A 17,379-nucleotide genomic window follows, 5' to 3' on the forward strand; every position below is an offset into this window, starting at 1 on the left:
TCATAATTTCAGTAAAGAACTTGAAGTAGGTGAGTCATGATATTTCAAGGATACTTAAAGTGATAGCAGTTAAACAAAAGAGATGGGAAAAAATAGAATAGAATATTGTATGCAGGAACTAGCCAACTGTGAATGAAGATTTAGCTTGTCATCAAGTGGCTGGGAAGATGGATTGTCTAAATGGTGGTGTGATGCTTTGTCACCATTTGGGAAAAGCAAGGTAAGCTGAGATCTCACCTAGGCAGACAGAAATTACAAATGAGGAAAAGATTTTCATCTTAATACAAAACATATATTAAACTGCTAGAAGATCATTAGAGTCACTTAAAAAAATCTCCGACTAGAGAATGCTTCTGAAAGTATGATAACAAAGCCAGAAAATGTACAAAGATGCCTACAGAATTGGGTACACTAAAATGTAAGATAAGGTAAGGCTCACATCTGTAATCCTAGTTACTCAGAAGGTTGAGATCTGAGGATCACAGTTTAATGCCATCCTGAGCAAGAAAGTCCATGAGACTCTTCTCTCTAATAAACCAGCAAAAGCCCAAAGCAGAGCTGTGGCTCAAGTGGTAGAACACTAGCCTTGAGTGAAAAAGCTAAGGGAGATCACCCAGGCCCTGAGTTCAAGCCCCAGTACTGGCACACACACACACTCACACACAAATTATGTTGGTGATCGAATCCTCCATGTATGTTTATTCACATATTTTCAAAGTATGCAAAATTCTCTGTTACTGAAGAAATTATTACAGAGAAACCTAAGGTTGAGGACATTCCTTTACAAAAATATTTATTGGTCATTAATGGGGTTTATAACAAGAAATGAATCTTGAGGCAAAGAGGAGAGTGAACCACGGAAAGGACGGGGGTAGAAGAGGAGGGGTTGAGTTCTTGGGAACTTGGGCGCTAGGGCTGCTGGAAGGAGGAAGCTTCCCGGAGGTTCTCTGAGCTTGTCAGGCTCTGTGCTAGTTAATCTGGATGCATTCATTCTTCTCATTATTCTCCCAACAAGCCTACGATGCGGCAGCTATTGTCATCTGTATTTTAAAAATGAAGAAACTGGATGAGAAAGGTGTGCATAAATAGCCTAAGATCACACCAGTAGTCAATACCAAAGTCAAGACTTGCAATCAGAAACTTTGGACCCCAGGCTTGCCGATTCTGGGGCTTATACTCAGGACTTGGGTCCTGTCCACTCAAGACCGGTGTTCTACCTTTTGGAGCCATAGCTCTACTTCCAGCTTTTTGATAGTTAACTGGAGATAAGAGTCTCATGGACTTTCTTACCCATGCTGGCTTTGAAGCATGCTATTCAGATCTCAGCTTCCTCAGTAGCTAGGATTACAAGCATGAGCCACTGGTGCCCAGTTCCAAGTTTGTGTTCTTTTACCATGATACCTATAACCTTTCAACTAAGGCTGACATTACAACAATTCTTCCATCCCCTAATCTGTTTTTGGTTAACTGCCCAGAACTTTTTTTTTTTTTAAAACATAAGTGCCACTTGCTCCAGTTTATTTTTGTTCAGAGATAAGAGTACATGGAGAGATGTGGGTTCTTTTATGGCTTATTAACATTTATTCTGTATTTACTATTTGATATGTATCAAAACTTCCTCCTTAGTTGAAAACAGAGGCATTAATTCCAGTGAAGGATCGGAATAATGTGTGCTGTGTAAATTTCTAGTTTTCCTTTTGGCGTGTGGCTATTTTCATTCAGCTCTTTCCCTGTGTCTTGAATAGTAGCTGTAACCTCCAATATTAAAGTTAATGAGCCATTGCATATGCTTTTCTATCCTGTAAAAGAGGAGATACACAAACCTGGGGGGGGCGGGGCGTTGCGGCAGATCCTCACAATCTGAGATTTCTGTTGTAGACTTGTGTCCCTGTGGGAGGTGGTCCCCAGTGTGGAAGTCTATCAGGAGGACTCTGAGCAGGGAACAGGAAGAATTCTATTGCAGGATTAAGTGGTAACTTAAAAACTTTTAAGAAGGTAACACCGTATCTAATAATCGTTTACTCATCACATATTTTCTGGGTAGTAAATGTGGGAAATATAATGATGTCTCAATCATCATTTCTTCTTAGAAGGAACCTATGAACAGAAGGGAAGACAGTGTATAAATAAGTTTCAGTGAGGAATATCAAGAGCCTTAGTCACAGGGCAATAGAAGAGCATGAATGAGAAGTGCCTGATGTCACCAGAAGTGTCAGGAGAGATGTTCCAGGCGGAGGAAACAGCTGTTCTGAGCCAGACTCACTATTTGATTTGTGGCATCTAGTAGAAAATATGGATTACTTGTTTAAAAAACTATTGTCCATCTGGGCACCAGTGGCTCATACCTGTAATCCTAGCTACTCAGGAAGGTGAGATCTGAGGATCAAGGTTCAAAGCCAGCTCAGACAAGAAAGTCCACAAGACTCTCATCTTCAATGAACTATCAAAAGCTGGAAGTGGAGCTGTAGCTCGAGTGGTAGAGCACTAGCCTGGAGTACAAAAAGGTCAGGTATAGTGCCCAGGCCTTAAGTTCAAGCCCTGGGATGATCACAAAAGGAAACAATAAACAAGATGTCCAAAATGGTGACAACAAGGCATTAGTTCAAGCATGAATTTCTTTGCAGTTAGACTGCAACACCTACAAGGGAAAAATTACAAATCGTTATTTAATAAATCCAACCCAGCCTGGGCAGTGATGCTATTTGTTTCTCTTGAAGTAGTATTATCTAATTAAAATCATGGGTCTAAGAGAATGTATATTTAAAACAATTATGCTACTATGCCCATTACAAGTTTGGGGGATCCATGGGATAGTAGGGTGGTGATGGGAATATTTACTACTTACTGGGTTTCCCCGAGAGTGACATTTTCTGGGAACTTCAGGGAAATATTTAGTACTTTCTCCAGCATCTAATGTCTCTGAAAATAATTGTGTAAATGACACAAAGTAACCATTAGTATATTTTTTGGAAATGAGAAGAGAAACCCCACCTGTGAATGATAAAAAGCAGAGAACAGGGATTTTTGTATTATTATTCACAACCACTCACTGCACACTGTAAGAGTGTTATACATGTTATCTGTAACAATGTGACTTAGGATACCTGTCCATGGAGTCTACTTACCCTTTCCAATCATATCAGGCTTGGTCATGTGGCTTGCTTTGACCAATGGAGTGACAAAAAACCATGTACAGCATGTCTGTGAAGTCGTTCTTAAAAGCTAATTTTAAGGGCATGACAGTTGGCCTCTCTGTCTCTCTGTCTCTGTCTGTCTCTCTCTGGCTTGAATTCAGAGGGCCTGGGTAGTATCCCTGAGCTCTTTTGCTCAAGGCTAGGCTAGCACTCTATCAATTGAGCCACAGCTCTACTTTCAGCTTTTTGGTGGATAATTGGAGATAAGAGTCAGCGAGGGGGGGAGGCATGCTGGGAGGGCAGGGATGGGAAGGGAAAACAAAGGAGAAGGCAACAATACTTGATAAGAAATGTACTCATTTCCTTGCTCATGTAATTGTAACCCCTCTGTATGGTATTTTCACAATAAAAAAAACTTATTAGGAAGAGTCTCATGGACTCTTATTAATGCTGGAGCTGGCTTCAAGATGTGATGGTCAGATCTTAGTCTCCTGAGTAGCTAAGATTACAGGCAGAAAAGCCATTGGCATCTGAAGGCAATGTTTCAGGTCTCCTGCCCCAAGTCTAACACATCCCTACAGAAGAGTGGTCTTTCAGCATGGATGATCCTAGGTGAAGAAGCCACATGTGGCTGCAGACAATGCATGCCTCAGTTGTGGAAAAGCCACTGAGATTTGGGGGTGATTAGTGACTGTAATCTGGTGAAAGCTGGCTAGCACAGTATCTCACTAGGTTTAATCTCTAGCAAATAAAAAGCAATAAAATATTTGCAGACTTGTGTTGAACATCTCATTGTTTTTCTCCAAATACTTATTCCCTTACCTTTCTCCAATGACAACCACAATCATAGATAGTATAACTTTCTTTTGGTATCTCAATATTGTTTATTAAATATTAATATATAATTATATTTGATTATATATTAATATGAAGCATATTAACACCAATTAATATAATTCTTAATCTATAAACAATATAGTTATTATATAACATAAGATGAATAATATAATGAATGCTAATTATAGTATATTATATATACATATGAATTATATTATACTAATATTAATATCCAATACACATGGTATTGGATAATATGCACATACATACATAAAATTTAAAAATTGCCATGTTCTTTTCATAGGCCAAATTTAGGATAAAAAATTAATAAGACATTGTATATTTATTTATATATAGTTATTTATTTTTTGGTGCCAGTTCTAGGGTTTGAACTCAGGGCCTGGGCACTATTCCTGAGCTTTTGTGCTCAAGGCTAGCACTCTACCACAGTTCCACTTCTGGCATTTTGGTAGTTAATTGGAGTTAAGAGTCTCAGGTACTTTCTTGCCCAGGCTGTCTTTGAATTGTGATCCTCAGATCCTATCTCCTGGGTAGTTAGAATTACAGGCATGTGCCATCAGTGCCTGGATAAGACATTGTATTTCTTAAAAAGATAATGATGGGGGGGAGTAATTTTATTTCTCCTTATGATGTTTTAAATTTCTTCATGTAATTTGCCAGTTTTCTTTCTAATTGTGACTATGGCCCATGCCCTGTACTAGGGATTGAGAATCAGGAAAGGGCCTGTCTTCTTTGAGCTTACTTTCTAGAAGGAAGAGGAAGACACTAAGCCAATAAGCACAACAGGCCACAAGAAGCATAAGGTAAGGCCCCTTCCTCACCTTCACCCATTGTGGTGAATGGTATTGGGGCTTGAACTCAAAGCCTCATGCTTTTTCTTAGCCTTTTTGCTCTACCACTTGAACTATAGTTCCACTTCTGATTGTTTTTGCTGCTTAATTGAAGATAGCATCTCGCTAGCATCTGCCAGGGCTGGCTTTGAAGCATGATTCTCAGATCTCAGCTTCCTGAATAGCTAGGCTTAAAGGTTTAAGTCACTGGCACCCAGCTAGGTGTTATTTTCTTGTCCGTTGGGGTCTGGCTAAGTGTAACTAGACAAAACAGAGGCAAAACCAATCTGGAAGAAGCCTTGAGAGTGATTCAGTTTCAAGTCACAAGATCAATTAGGCGAAGCTCTAGAATTATCGATATGATCACAGGAGATCCATGGCAGAAGTTCAGAAGGTGATTCACAATGTCTTTTTCCTTGGATATTAGTGCTCATTACCTGAAAATTACTCCGCCTTGGCCTTTAGGGAAATCTTAAGGGCCTAGCCCAAATGGCATAATACTATTTGAAATGCCAAGATTTCATGATAACCAACAACATTGAAAGAGAAAAGGCTCTTGTTGGGACCAGACTGCATCAATGCAATCATTTCTAGCAGAGAACACATCTCTAGATAATAACTCTGTGTCTGACCTATGAAGAATTGATGGACTTTTGGCTGTGTGGCTGGAATAAATTATCTCAAGAAAACTAGGCAGCAGGTAGAGAAAGGGAAACACATTCTCATGTTTTAATTTTCTGTGGTTCAGAATTGTGCTTGAATTTATGGCCTGGGTGTTGTCACTTAGCCTTTTCACTCAAGACTGGCACTCTACCACTTGAGCCACAGCACCACTGCTGGCTTTTTCTGTTTGTGTGGTACTGAGGAATCGAACCCAGGACTTCATGTATGCTAGGCAAGCACTCAACACTAAGCCACACTCCCAGTCCTACTTCTGGCTTTTTGCTGGTTAATTGGAAACAAGCATCTCACAGGCTTCCTTGCCTGGGATAACTTTGAACCCAAATCCTCTGATCTCAGTCTCCTGAGTAGCTAGGATTACAGGCATGAGCCAACAGTGCCCAGTTTCCCTTAGATTCCACTAGTCCTTTCTGTCAAAACTGAAATGAGATGCCCAAGTTGAGTAGATAAAGAAAAACAAAGTCATAGAAATGACCCTGAAGATATGTTTGCTGCTTCTATTTGATCCTATACATTTATGATCAAAGCTGATGTTTTGAAATATGAATTGGAGGACAGCAGGTTCAGGTGAAGAAGTTAGGCTGTAAATATTAGAGGACTAATGAAGACATGGTGAGCCAATGGGACTGCTTAGGGACCATGACATAATTGTGCTCATAATACCGGATGCTGAGGAAGAATTAGTTAATGTTATACATTTATACATGTTCTTGCCATTCATCATTCATTTGTTCATTCATTCAATTTCTTAGAATTTCTGAAGGAAACACATTAAAAGTAACAGAGGTAAGAAGAGAGTGATTACTCCATTTTCAAAATGTAGCAATGTCTGGAAATTACATAATTATTAATCATTTAGGAAATGGTGGGTAAATTATTGCCTAATGACTTCATTAATTAGAAACTGGTCATTAGAAAGCCTTCAGTAGGAATAGATAAAATGCTTAGGACAGACCAGGTACCAGTGGCTCACACTTGTAATCCCAGCTACTTGGGAGGCTGAAATCTGAAGATCGAGGTTCAAAGTCAGCCCATGCAGGCAAGTCTGCTGGAAGTGGTGCTGTGGCTCAAGTAGTAGAGAGGAAGCCTTGATTAAAAGAAGCTCAGGAACGGCAACCAAGCTCTTTAAGCTCCAGGACTGGCACACATACACAAAACTGCTTGTGTCCAAAAGTCAAATGAAGAAATATGTGTCAAGAAATGACATAAAGTTGTTCACTGATGCACCAAGGCAGCGTGAAGGACGGAGAGGCCTGTGATTGAAGTAGTAGAATTCTGGGTGTATTTTCCCTGTGGGTGTGGAGGATGGATATCTTTCTTTTTCACCGGCTTTCATCCAGTGTGGATCTGAGGGGACCAAAAAAAACCCCATTCACTTGTGCCCAGTGAGCTGGGATACTGTTCGTCTGTATTCATCTGATTGTCTGCCCTTTTCTCCTCTGCCCAAAGGGGGAAATTTGCCTTCAGTAGGGGATAATGAAACTAGAGAAGCCAGGAGATGATGGCTTAAGCCTGTGATCCTTGCTACTCAGAAGGCTGAGAGAGGAGAATTGTGGGTCAAAGCCAGCCTGGGAAGGATACTGCATGAGACTCATCTCTAATTAACCATCTCAAACAGAAAACAAAATGAACAAACAAAAAAATTTTAAGAAAAAACCCAAAGCACCCAAAGAACCCTCCCCAAACAAACAAACAAACCACAAAGAAACAGACTAGTACTGAAGAGAAATGGATGGATAGAGTGGAAAGGAGGTAGACTGTCAGGTTCATCTGAAAACAGTTTTGAAGTACCTGAGACAAACTTGTAAATTTGCCAATTACATGAACTCATAAAATTCCTCTTTATCTCAGTGCTGGTGACTCACACTCAGGAGACTGGGATCCAAGGACTCCAGTTCAAAGACAGTCTGGAAAGGAAAGTACATGAGACTCTTATCTCCAATTAAGCACTGTGGCTCAAGTGGTAGAGCACTAGCCTTGAGCAAAAGAGCTCAGACAGCCCTCAGGCCTGAGTTCAAGCCCTAGCAGCACTGGCATAAAAAAAGAAAAAGAATAAGTAGCCTGTTTTTATACTAGTTAGCCTGGTGCTACATACTCAGAACCGAAAGGATTTTGACAATTAAAAAATTATTTTGTGTTAGAACATGCCAAGGTGGTTATTTGTTTATTTGTTTTAAAAGCTACCTTCTTTACTTTCTGAAGTAGAACATTTTGTACTGTGTGTAGATCCTGCATTTTTGAATCATTTCCTATTAAATTACTGATAGAATTTGGTCCCTATTGAACTGTCATTTCCTTTTATGTCTCTTTTCTTGGCTTTTCCTGCAACATCAACCACATTAACTATTTTCCCACATCCTGCTTCTGGCAATAGCCAGCCTGAGAATGCTTTGAAAGGGCAGTCTGAACCACAATGTGAATTCCAATGTGCACAGGGCGGGAATAGATGGGGCATTCTGAATCAATCAACAGCATTAAGGGAGCACCTAGGATGTGCCCAACCCTGGAGCCATGCTGATAACAGAAGACAGAACCTAACACAATTTCATTAAAGATGCTCTTTAGTTCCTCAGCATGCTTCAATGTGTGTGTGTGTGTGTGTGTGTGTGTGTGCATTCACCACAGGCACAGGGACCTAAACCTAATCCACTCTGGGAGCTTATTTAATTAACCCTGATTACTTATTTACTTACTATCTCAGTACAAGAGAAACAAGACAACAGGCAATATTTCTTGAACTTTTACTGGGTACCACACTGATATGTGTGTGTGTGTGTGTGTGTGTGTGTGTATACACATTCTATTTTATTGGGTAAGGAAATGGAGGCACAATGAAAATATTTAATGCACCCAAGATTCCAGAGCCAATAGATATAAAGAAAGGTAGAGGTGTTTTTGTGGTGGGAAGGAGTCTGGTCCTGGGGCTTGAACACAGGTCCTGGGCATAGTACCTTAGCTTCTTTATTCAAGGCTAGTGCTCTGCTACTTGAATCACCGCTCTTCTTTTTGGTTTCTTGGTGTTTAATTGGAGACTTTCCTTACCCAAGTGGCTTTGAGGCATGATCCTTAGATCTCCACCTCCTGAGTAGCTAGGGTTACAGGCATGAGCCAGGGGTATAGGCTGCAGAGGTAGATTTAATCCAAGGCAGTTTGGTTCCTTGCTTTTGGATTCTGCTCTTTGTATAATCTGATAAGACATCTGCTCAGAATTGCCGAACAGAACTTCAATCACGTTTTAATTTTTTTTTTTTTTGCAAAATATATATTAAATGCAAAAAAAAAAATTTTTTTTTTCTCTGCCAGTCCTAGGGTTTGAACTCTGGGTCTGGGCACTATCCCTGAGCTCCTTTTGCTTAGGGCTAGCTCTCTATCAGTGGACCCACAGCTCCACTTGTGGCTTTTTTTTTCTTTTTTGCTGGTCCTGGGGCTTTAACTCAGAGCCTGGACACTGTCCCTCTTTGTGCTCAAGGCTAGCACTCTACCACTTGAGCTACAGCGCCACTTCTGGATTTTTCTGAGTAATTGTATTGGAGATGAGTCTCACAGACTTTCCTGCCAGGGCTGGTTTGGAACCTCCATCCTCAGATGTCAGCCTCCTGCATAACTAGGATTACAGGCATGAGCCACTGGCGCTTAGCTTTAAATATACCGATCCCTCACCAGCAGGAGAGGAATGAAGAGTCCTTTCTCAACTGGCCACATTTATGTTTAGCCGCTGAGAGAAATGTTTGGAAAGGAATAATTCAGCCATTTGTGCACCTGTTCAACAGAATTTTCAACAGACTATATGCTGCCAAGCAAATTTTTGTAGAAAACCCTCGGTTTAGTAACAGTAAATGGAAAAGAGATGTATCTTAAAACATAACACAGTGTAGTAAGTCCTGTAACAATAGAATTTCAGGAGGTGGAAGGAGAGAGAAGGAATGTTTGACAAATGAGTTCAGCATTGAAACTAAGTAAGGATTCTTCAGTGGACATGAGTCCTGGTGGTAGGCATGGGAAAAGAATTCAAGGGGAGACTGCTAAGCTCACTTAAGGGATTCTGGCTCCAAATGCAGGACTAGAAAGGTAGGCTGTGCTGACCAAAAGAAAATACAACTTAATGGGACTTATTTTCAAGAGTCATGTTCAAGGTCAAGGCTATTTAAACTACCTTCTATTCCTCTTCCTACTCCTATTCCTCCTTCCCCCTTCCCTCCTCCTTCTCCTTTTCCCCCTCCTCTTCTGTAGTAGTACTGTAATTTGAACTCAGGGGCCTCAAGCTCGCTAGGCAGAAAATATGACTGAGCCAGTCCTCTTAACTTTCTATTTTTCAATCTTTTTTTTTTTTTTGGTCAGTCATGAGGCCTGAACTCTGGACCTGGGTGCTGTCCCTCAGCTCTTCAGCTCAAGGCTAGTGCTCTTCCACTTGAGCCACAGTGCCTCTTCCAGCTTTTTCTGATTATGTGGTGCTGAGGAATCGAACCCAGGGCCTCATGCATGCGAGACAAGCACTCTACCACTGAGCCACCTTCCCAGCCCCCGTCTCTTTTTTTTTTGGTGCCTATACTAACTAGGGCTTGAACTCAGGGCCTAGACACTGTCCCTTAGCTTTGTCACTCGAGGCTGGTGCTCTATCACTTGAGTCACACCTCCATTTTCAGATTTTGGTGGTTAATTGGTGGTAAAACTCTCATAAACTTTCTTGCCTAGTAGCTTCAAACTGCCATCCTCAAATTTCAGCCTCCTGAAGAGCTAGGAATAAGGCATCAGGCCATTTGGAAGACATTTAAAAAGAAACATTTTTCAGCAATTGGTTCAAACCTATGAATAATCTGGAGTATTTTAAGATAAATTAGAAATTCTGCCTCTAATTTTTTTTGACATGCACATAGGACATTTTAAAAAAAGATTCATGGTATTTCCTGCCATCATTCCAATAAACATTTTACTAGTTGTATGAGTTATCACTAGCTGTGTAACGAATTATCCTAAAAATTAGACTCTCGAAACATCAGACATTTATTACTCATAGTTTCTGTGAGTCAGGATGCCAGGAATGGATTAGCTGTGTTCTTTTGTTGCAAAGTCTCTCATGAAGCTATAGATGGGAGTGTTGGCTAGGCTTCATTATTCAACTCAAGGTTAGGCTGGAGTAGGAACTATTCCCAAGTTTACACATACATGCTGGTTGACAAGCCTCAGGTTCCCTGTGAGCCATAGTGTAGACCTTTATGCCCGGTTTGGCTTCTAACCTCCACCCTCAAATCTCAGCCTACTGAGTGGCTAGGATTACAGGTGTGAGCTACTGGCGCCAAGCTCCCCACATACTTTCTTATTTTACGAGCTCCCTGGCCATAGTTTAGAATGTGTAGGTCAGCAGAAAAGATCATTTCCATGTCATCGTTGGCTGGGTGGGTTCTGGAGGATCTGGTTGTGGCTTTCTTGGGGTTCAGATAAGGAGAGGAGGGGGTTCAAGAGCAGTGGGTCTCACCCTTGGAGTGATATGGGGAAAGAGAAGCTGTAACTCTGTTTGAACAAGAGTGCCTTTCAGGTCTTGCCTGGCTTCATGTTTCTCCCTGAGGCCCAGACTTGCTCACCCTTCCAGAATCAACACTGTGAGCACATTGGCGTTGCCCTGTTGCTGCTGTGAGCTGATGTTATTATTCCTGTGGCCCAGCCAGAGCCCCATTCTGAGGAACATGGAGCCAAGGTGCTGTGAAAACTGGAGCTGGTGTTGAAGTTGGCTGCTTTCTCTCCAGCCACAGTGGTTCCCATTGGAGGTGAGCCAGGAAAAAGAGGGCGGGAGGGAGGAGCCTGTACCACATCCATCTTTCTGAATGACAGGTGTCCTAGCCAATGTGTTGTGGGAGTTGAAAAGCCCGTGTTGAAGTTGGCTAGTTTCTCTCAGGCCACCATGGTTCCCATTGGAGGCCAGTCAATGCAGGAGGGTGGGCAGGGAGAGCTTGTACCACATGCATCTTTCTGAGTGACAGATGTCTGTAGGACACTGTGGAATGTTCTCTGTGAGATAATCTTAATTAGTGCTATTTAATGTTATTATTTTTTTTTATTTGGGTAGTACTGACGCTTGAACTCAGTTCCTCATGCTTGCTCAGCTTGCTTGCTTGGCTTGTTGCTAACCTGGTGTTCTACTACTTGAGCCATACCTGTAGCCTTGATTTTGTTGCTTATTTCTTTTTTATATTTATTTATTTTTTTGGGTACATTATTAGGGCTTGTACTCAGGATGTGGGTACTTTCTTCAAGGGTTTTTGTTGTTGTTGTTTATTTTGTTTTTTCTTTTTGCAGCCCGCTACCACTTGAGCCACAGCTCCACTTATAGCTTTTTGGTGATTAACTGGAGATAAGAGTCTCATAGAGGTCTGGGAAGTTGGCTCAGTAGGTAGAGTGCTTGCCTCCCATGCATGAAGCCCTGGGTTCGATTCCTCAGTACCATATAAGCAGAAAAAAGCCAGAAGTAGTGCTGTGGCTCAAGTGGTAGAGCGCTCGCCTTGAGCTGAAGAGCTGAGGGACAGTGCCCAGGCCTTGAGTTCAAGCCCCACGACCAAAAAAAAAAAAAAAAAAAAAAGTCTCATGGACTCTCCTGCCTAAGCTGGCTTTGAACTGTGATTCTCAGATCTCAGCCACCTGAGTAGCCAGGATTATAGATGTGAGTTACTGGCACCCAGCTATTTGTTGCTTATTTTGGAGATGGAGTCTTGTGTACTATTTTTTGCCTAGGCTGGTTTTGAAGCATGATTCTCTGGATCTCTGTCTCCTGAGTAGCTAGGATTAGAGGCATTACTGGCACACAACCCAACTAGTATAATTCCTTTGGCTATGAATGATAATGCAATGATACCTCATGTTGTAATTATTTCCAACCTGGTTGCATCTAAATCTTCTGGTACATGGAGGGAGGTGTTTGGGGGAGCCCGAAAACCAACCTTCATTCAATCCTCAATCCTTGAGAAATGAAGAAAATAGGTAAGAAAAAAATGGGGTTTAGTTAGCTTAAAAGTCTAGTTCTAATCTTCTGAGGTGACCATTGGAGCTTAGGGGCTGGGGTGTTTGTTTTTTGCATTTGAAAAACTACAGAAATGGTCTATTTCTCTAAATTTGAGGTGTAGACCTAAGAGATTCTTTGTGTAGTTCCCTCTGCTTCTTAAGCAGGAGCTCATTACCTCAGCGTGGAGTTAGACAGAATTGGAGAACAGTCTCCTCTTAGTGATTTATTAATTGAGTGACTTGAGAAAATTGGGTCTCTAAGCTCTGCTTTCTCAATAGTACTGATGTTGGTTTTTATCATGCAGTGGGATCCATCAAGGGCTGGAAACAGCTAGCCCAATGCTAGAATAATACCTGTCACAATGAACAATCTTGCAGAAGAGAATGATTATTTTACTATATAAATTGTCACCTTTGTGGCCAACAGAGATTTTATAGAAGAATGAATCAAGTATTCTTGAAAGAGATACATGTTGAGTTGTATGACCTGGCCACCTTAGTCAACAAGTATTTATAAAAATATCTACTGTCTGTCCAGTGCTAGTTGGCTCATGCCCTGATCTTAGCTCCAGAGGATTATGGCTTGAAGTCAGCCCAGGCAGATAGACTGTGAGACTCTCATTTCAGTTAACTAGCTTAAAAATAAAGGAGTTGGACTGGAAGTATGACTCGAGTGGTAAAATGCCAGCTATGAGCAAAAACAGTGAAAATTGAAAACCTCAAGTTCAAGCTCTGGTATCAGCACATGCACACGCACACACACACAAATCCATTTCCAACATAGATGTGTTAGACCTCATTGTACATGAAAAAAAGATGTAAACTTTGACAAGTTGATGTTAGGTAAAATGAACCCCAAGATAAGGATTCAAATGTTTTTTTTCTTTCTTGCGATTGTTTCCAACATATTTATAAGATGATTTCTTTGTTACTTTGTATGTACCTCCCCCAGGGTTTAAGCCCTGCTTTCACTGTATTTGATGTTGATATAATTTGTGGAGGGGAAGGGAAAAAACAAACTGTTTAAATAGGGATACAGGTGGATCCATTGCAACAATGAGATATACAAGACATTATGTAGAAAAATGAACTTTACAACTTTGGCAGGGTGGGGAGTGGGGGTGGTGGTGGTGGTGGTGTTAGAGGGTGAAGGTGGTGGGGGTGGAGAGGGGAAGGGATGGGAAGGGGAAACAAAGGAGGAGGCAACAATGCTTGATAAGAAATGTACTCACTATCTTGCCCATGTAATTGTAACCCCTCTGTATGGTATTTTCACAATAATAATAAAAAAAGATGTAAACTTTCTAGTCATTACAAACTTGTTATCATTTGCAGCAAGATATGATAATGAAAACATAAGGAAAAAAATTAAACTTTAAGAATCTAGGTAACACTGGGCGCTGGTGGCTCATTCCCATAATCCTGGCCTCTCAGGAGGCTGAGATCTGAGGATCACAGTTCAAAGCTAGCCTGGGCAGGAAAGTCCATGAGACTCTTATTTCCAATTAACTACTAGGAAACCAGAAGTGGAGCTGTGGTTCAAAGCCCCACAACTCACCAAAATAATAATAATAATAATAATACAGGTAGCCTTATTGGTATCTGTCTATCTATCTATCTAATTCTGGGGCTTGAACTCAGGGCCAGGGCTTCTTTCCCTTACTTAGTTTTTCCCCCTCAAGACTGGTATTCTAGCACAGCCCCATTCCTGGCTTTTTGGTGGTTAATTGGAGATAGTTTCCTATCTGGGCTCTTCTTCCCAAGTAACTTAGGATTACAAGGATGAGCCACCCATGCCTGGAATAAAAATAGTCTTATCTATCATTACCCTTATATGTCTTCCCTTTCAGTTATCTATATGAGGACAAGAATTCACTTCTGGCCTTTGGGGGTCTACATTCCCAACTTCATTGGTGATAAATATGAGCAGGAAGCCCAATTCCATGCCTGATTAATACAGATAAACACCTATGCACATCTGCCTTCTACCCCCAATTTATGTTCTCTCTGTCTGTATAGGGACCATGCTATTTGGGAGAGATTTGCAGGTCTTTTACTTTTGCCCTTGGCTCCCACAAGGTCACTTTTTCTCTGACATCCTGGCAACTCCACTTAGCTTTCTCTTGTCAACTCTGAAATCATCTCTCTTTTCTGACACCCCACCGTCCTTCAGAAGTCTTTCCCCTGAAGCCTGTCCAAGAAGGTGCTGTCTGGTCTCGGTTCCACCTGTCATTCTGCTCACCCCATGTCTTGTAAAAATCCTTCCTCCCCATCACTGACGTGCTTGTCTTAATTTAGCCTTCATGTTTCCATGCATGTCACACGGTGTTTACCAGAATCTACCCTATTTTCCCCTGGGACAGCTTGGAGGAAAGAGAACCCAGGTTGCGTCATAGAATGCCTCATAGGATTATGGATGCAGCAAAGAAGTGACACTGGGGAAGGGGAACTTTGCAGGTGCATCTCCTTCCTTTTGTTTCTTCGTTTAGCTATTCTCATCTTAGTCCGATACTTACCATGAACTAACAATGTATTAGGCAAGAGTTCTGGACTGTATCTTACAAGAATGTGCACAGGTTTGGACTGGTGAATGACTCATTGAGTCTAAGGAATTTAAAAGTGTTGATGGTCTAGGAAAGTCAGCCTGAGAAAGGAGAGAGAGAGAGAGAGAGAGAGAGAGAGAGAGAGAGAGAGAGAGAGAGAGAGAGAGAGAGAGAGAGAGAGAGAGAGAGAGAGAGAGAGAGAGAGAGAGAGAGAGAGAGAGAGGAGAGAGAGAACAGAGAACAGAGAGGTTGGGAGGAGGGAGGGCAAGGGCAAGGGGGGAAAGGGAAAGTCAGAGAGAGACACACACAGACGGAAGTGGGTAAGAAGTCTTGTTACAGAAAAGACTAAGGGAGGCATTCCAAGGCCAGTTACTTTCCCTGATCATGGGGTACAGGTGTAAGAAAGTGAGTCCTTTGAGGCCATCTGATGGCAGAAAGAAGAAGAAAGGACCATCTCCTATGCCCAGCTTCAATTCAGTCCTCAGTAGTGGTAACTGTTCCCATTTATTCAGCCCTTTACTTTAGTCCATTATTATTGCCATTTACTCAGTAATGAATTTGAGCTCCTTATTGTATCTAGACACTCTTACTATTAAGACAGCCAAGCCCCAGTGGCTCATGCCTATAATCCTAGCTACTCAGGAGGCTGAGATCTGAGGATCATGGTTGGTAGCCAACCTGGTCATGAAAGTCTGTGACTCCAATGGTAGAGTGCTAGCTTTGAACACAAAAGCTCAGAGATAGCATCTAAGCCCCGAGTTCAAGACCCAGGACTGGCACAAAACAAACAAAACAATCCAGAATACCACTATTTTTAAATTTAAAATATATTTTATTTTATTGTAAATATGCTGTACAAAGGGGTTACAGTTACATGAGTAAGGTACATTTCTTGTTGAACATTGTTCTCCCACTATCCCCTCCCTCCCTCCACGACTCCCACCTCCTAAAATTGTGAAGTTCATTTCTGACATAGTGTCTTGTGAGTATCATTGTTGTAATGGGTCATCCTTTGTACTTCTTTCAGAATTTTGTTATTTCTCTTCCCTTCCCCAAATCAGATAAATGCATATACAAGATGGAGGGTACCAGAATCAAAGATTGCTAGGGATAAACCAATGGAAAAAGAAATATGAAATAAAATAAGAAGAAAGAACTAGAAAGAGTACATTGGGGACATCAAGGTTGGCAACTGAAAAAAATGGGCCTGTTGTTTCCCTGTCTTGGAGTTTATTTTAATCCACATCATTTTGTATGGTCATATGTATATAGCTCTTGAGCTCTCATGATTCTCTGCCAGGACTATCCTAACCATATACTAATTATTACAAACAAGGGAAACCATAGAGCCTATGAGAAAACCACTATTTTGTTGCGTCCTCACAACCAACTCCTCTTTGAGGATTTTCATGATTTTATACAACAGAATACAGAAGTGCAAGATCACACAGTGAATGGGTGGGTAGAGTTCAAGCAGTCTGTCCGTCTGGATCTGTCCAATCTGAATGACTGGGCTAAGGTTGACCTCACCTAGTTTACCTGTTCATTCTGACTCTTAATCCTTTTCCTTTCCTCTGGGAGGAAGGGTGGAGCCTCACCGTTCTTGGTCAAGAGACTTTGCCTTGTCCTCAGGGCTTAGTGAGCTGGGTAGGTTCTTCGTACATTTTTACTGAATGAATGAGCGAGTCCAGTCCAGTTGCTGCGTGATGGAACGTAGAACTGAGTACCACAGAGTGTGGGAAAAGCCATGTGGAGAAGGCCACGTGCAGGCTTAGGTCCTTGCTCTGTCTTCCTAACCTCGTGCTGTTGGGCTGTCGCTTGAATACTATGGGGCTCAGAGTGTTACTGGTAAAACATCAAGGGGCTGAGGAATGTGATCCAAATAGGTTTCTTTCAAGGCATGGGAAAAAGGCCACTAGATCCCTCTGTGTGTGTGTGTGTGTGTGTGTGTGTGTGTGTGTGTGTGTGTGTGTGTGTGTGTGTGTGTGGTGTATGTTACAACAAAAGAAAAGAGATTCCATGTCTGGAGTTCAGGAATTCTCTCTCTTTGTGTCTCAGATAACTATCTTTGTGATTTGTGATGAACCCTTTTTCTTTTTCCTATTCCATTTTTCTATTTCCTAAGGAGCTATATTGATACTACATCTTTTCTTGTTTTCTAGGAAACAAAAATTTAGTTAAAAAAATAATTATATATCAGTATTGAGGATAGAACCCAAGGCCTCTTGTGTGCTAGGGAAGCACTCTTCTACTTGAGCAATGCCCCCAGCCCTTTTGTGTTTATTTCTTTATTTTTGAGATAGGGTCTCACTAACTTTCTTTGTGGTGAACTTCAACTGATAG

At 41.3% G+C, this 17,379-nt stretch overlaps 1 long non-coding RNA gene across 1 annotated transcript in view; it reads right to left on the bottom strand.

The window, feature by feature from the left end:
• Nucleotides 1–692: 692 nt before the first annotated feature.
• Nucleotides 693–17,379, bottom strand: part of LOC138836352 (uncharacterized) — a 55,497-nt gene continuing 38,810 nt past the window's right edge. The window contains exons 2-4 of the long non-coding RNA XR_011374943.1: nt 2,846–2,919; nt 1,824–2,097; nt 693–1,040 (exon numbers count right to left, since the gene is read on the bottom strand). This is a non-coding gene — a long non-coding RNA (uncharacterized lncRNA). The remainder of the gene's footprint in view (nt 1,041–1,823; nt 2,098–2,845; nt 2,920–17,379) is intronic.

The sequence above is a fragment of the Dipodomys merriami genome, unplaced genomic scaffold (genome assembly GCF_024711535.1).
Source record: "Dipodomys merriami isolate MVZ:Mamm:240054 unplaced genomic scaffold, mDipMer1.0.p SCAF_10, whole genome shotgun sequence".
Lineage (NCBI taxonomy): Eukaryota > Metazoa > Chordata > Mammalia > Rodentia > Heteromyidae > Dipodomys > Dipodomys merriami.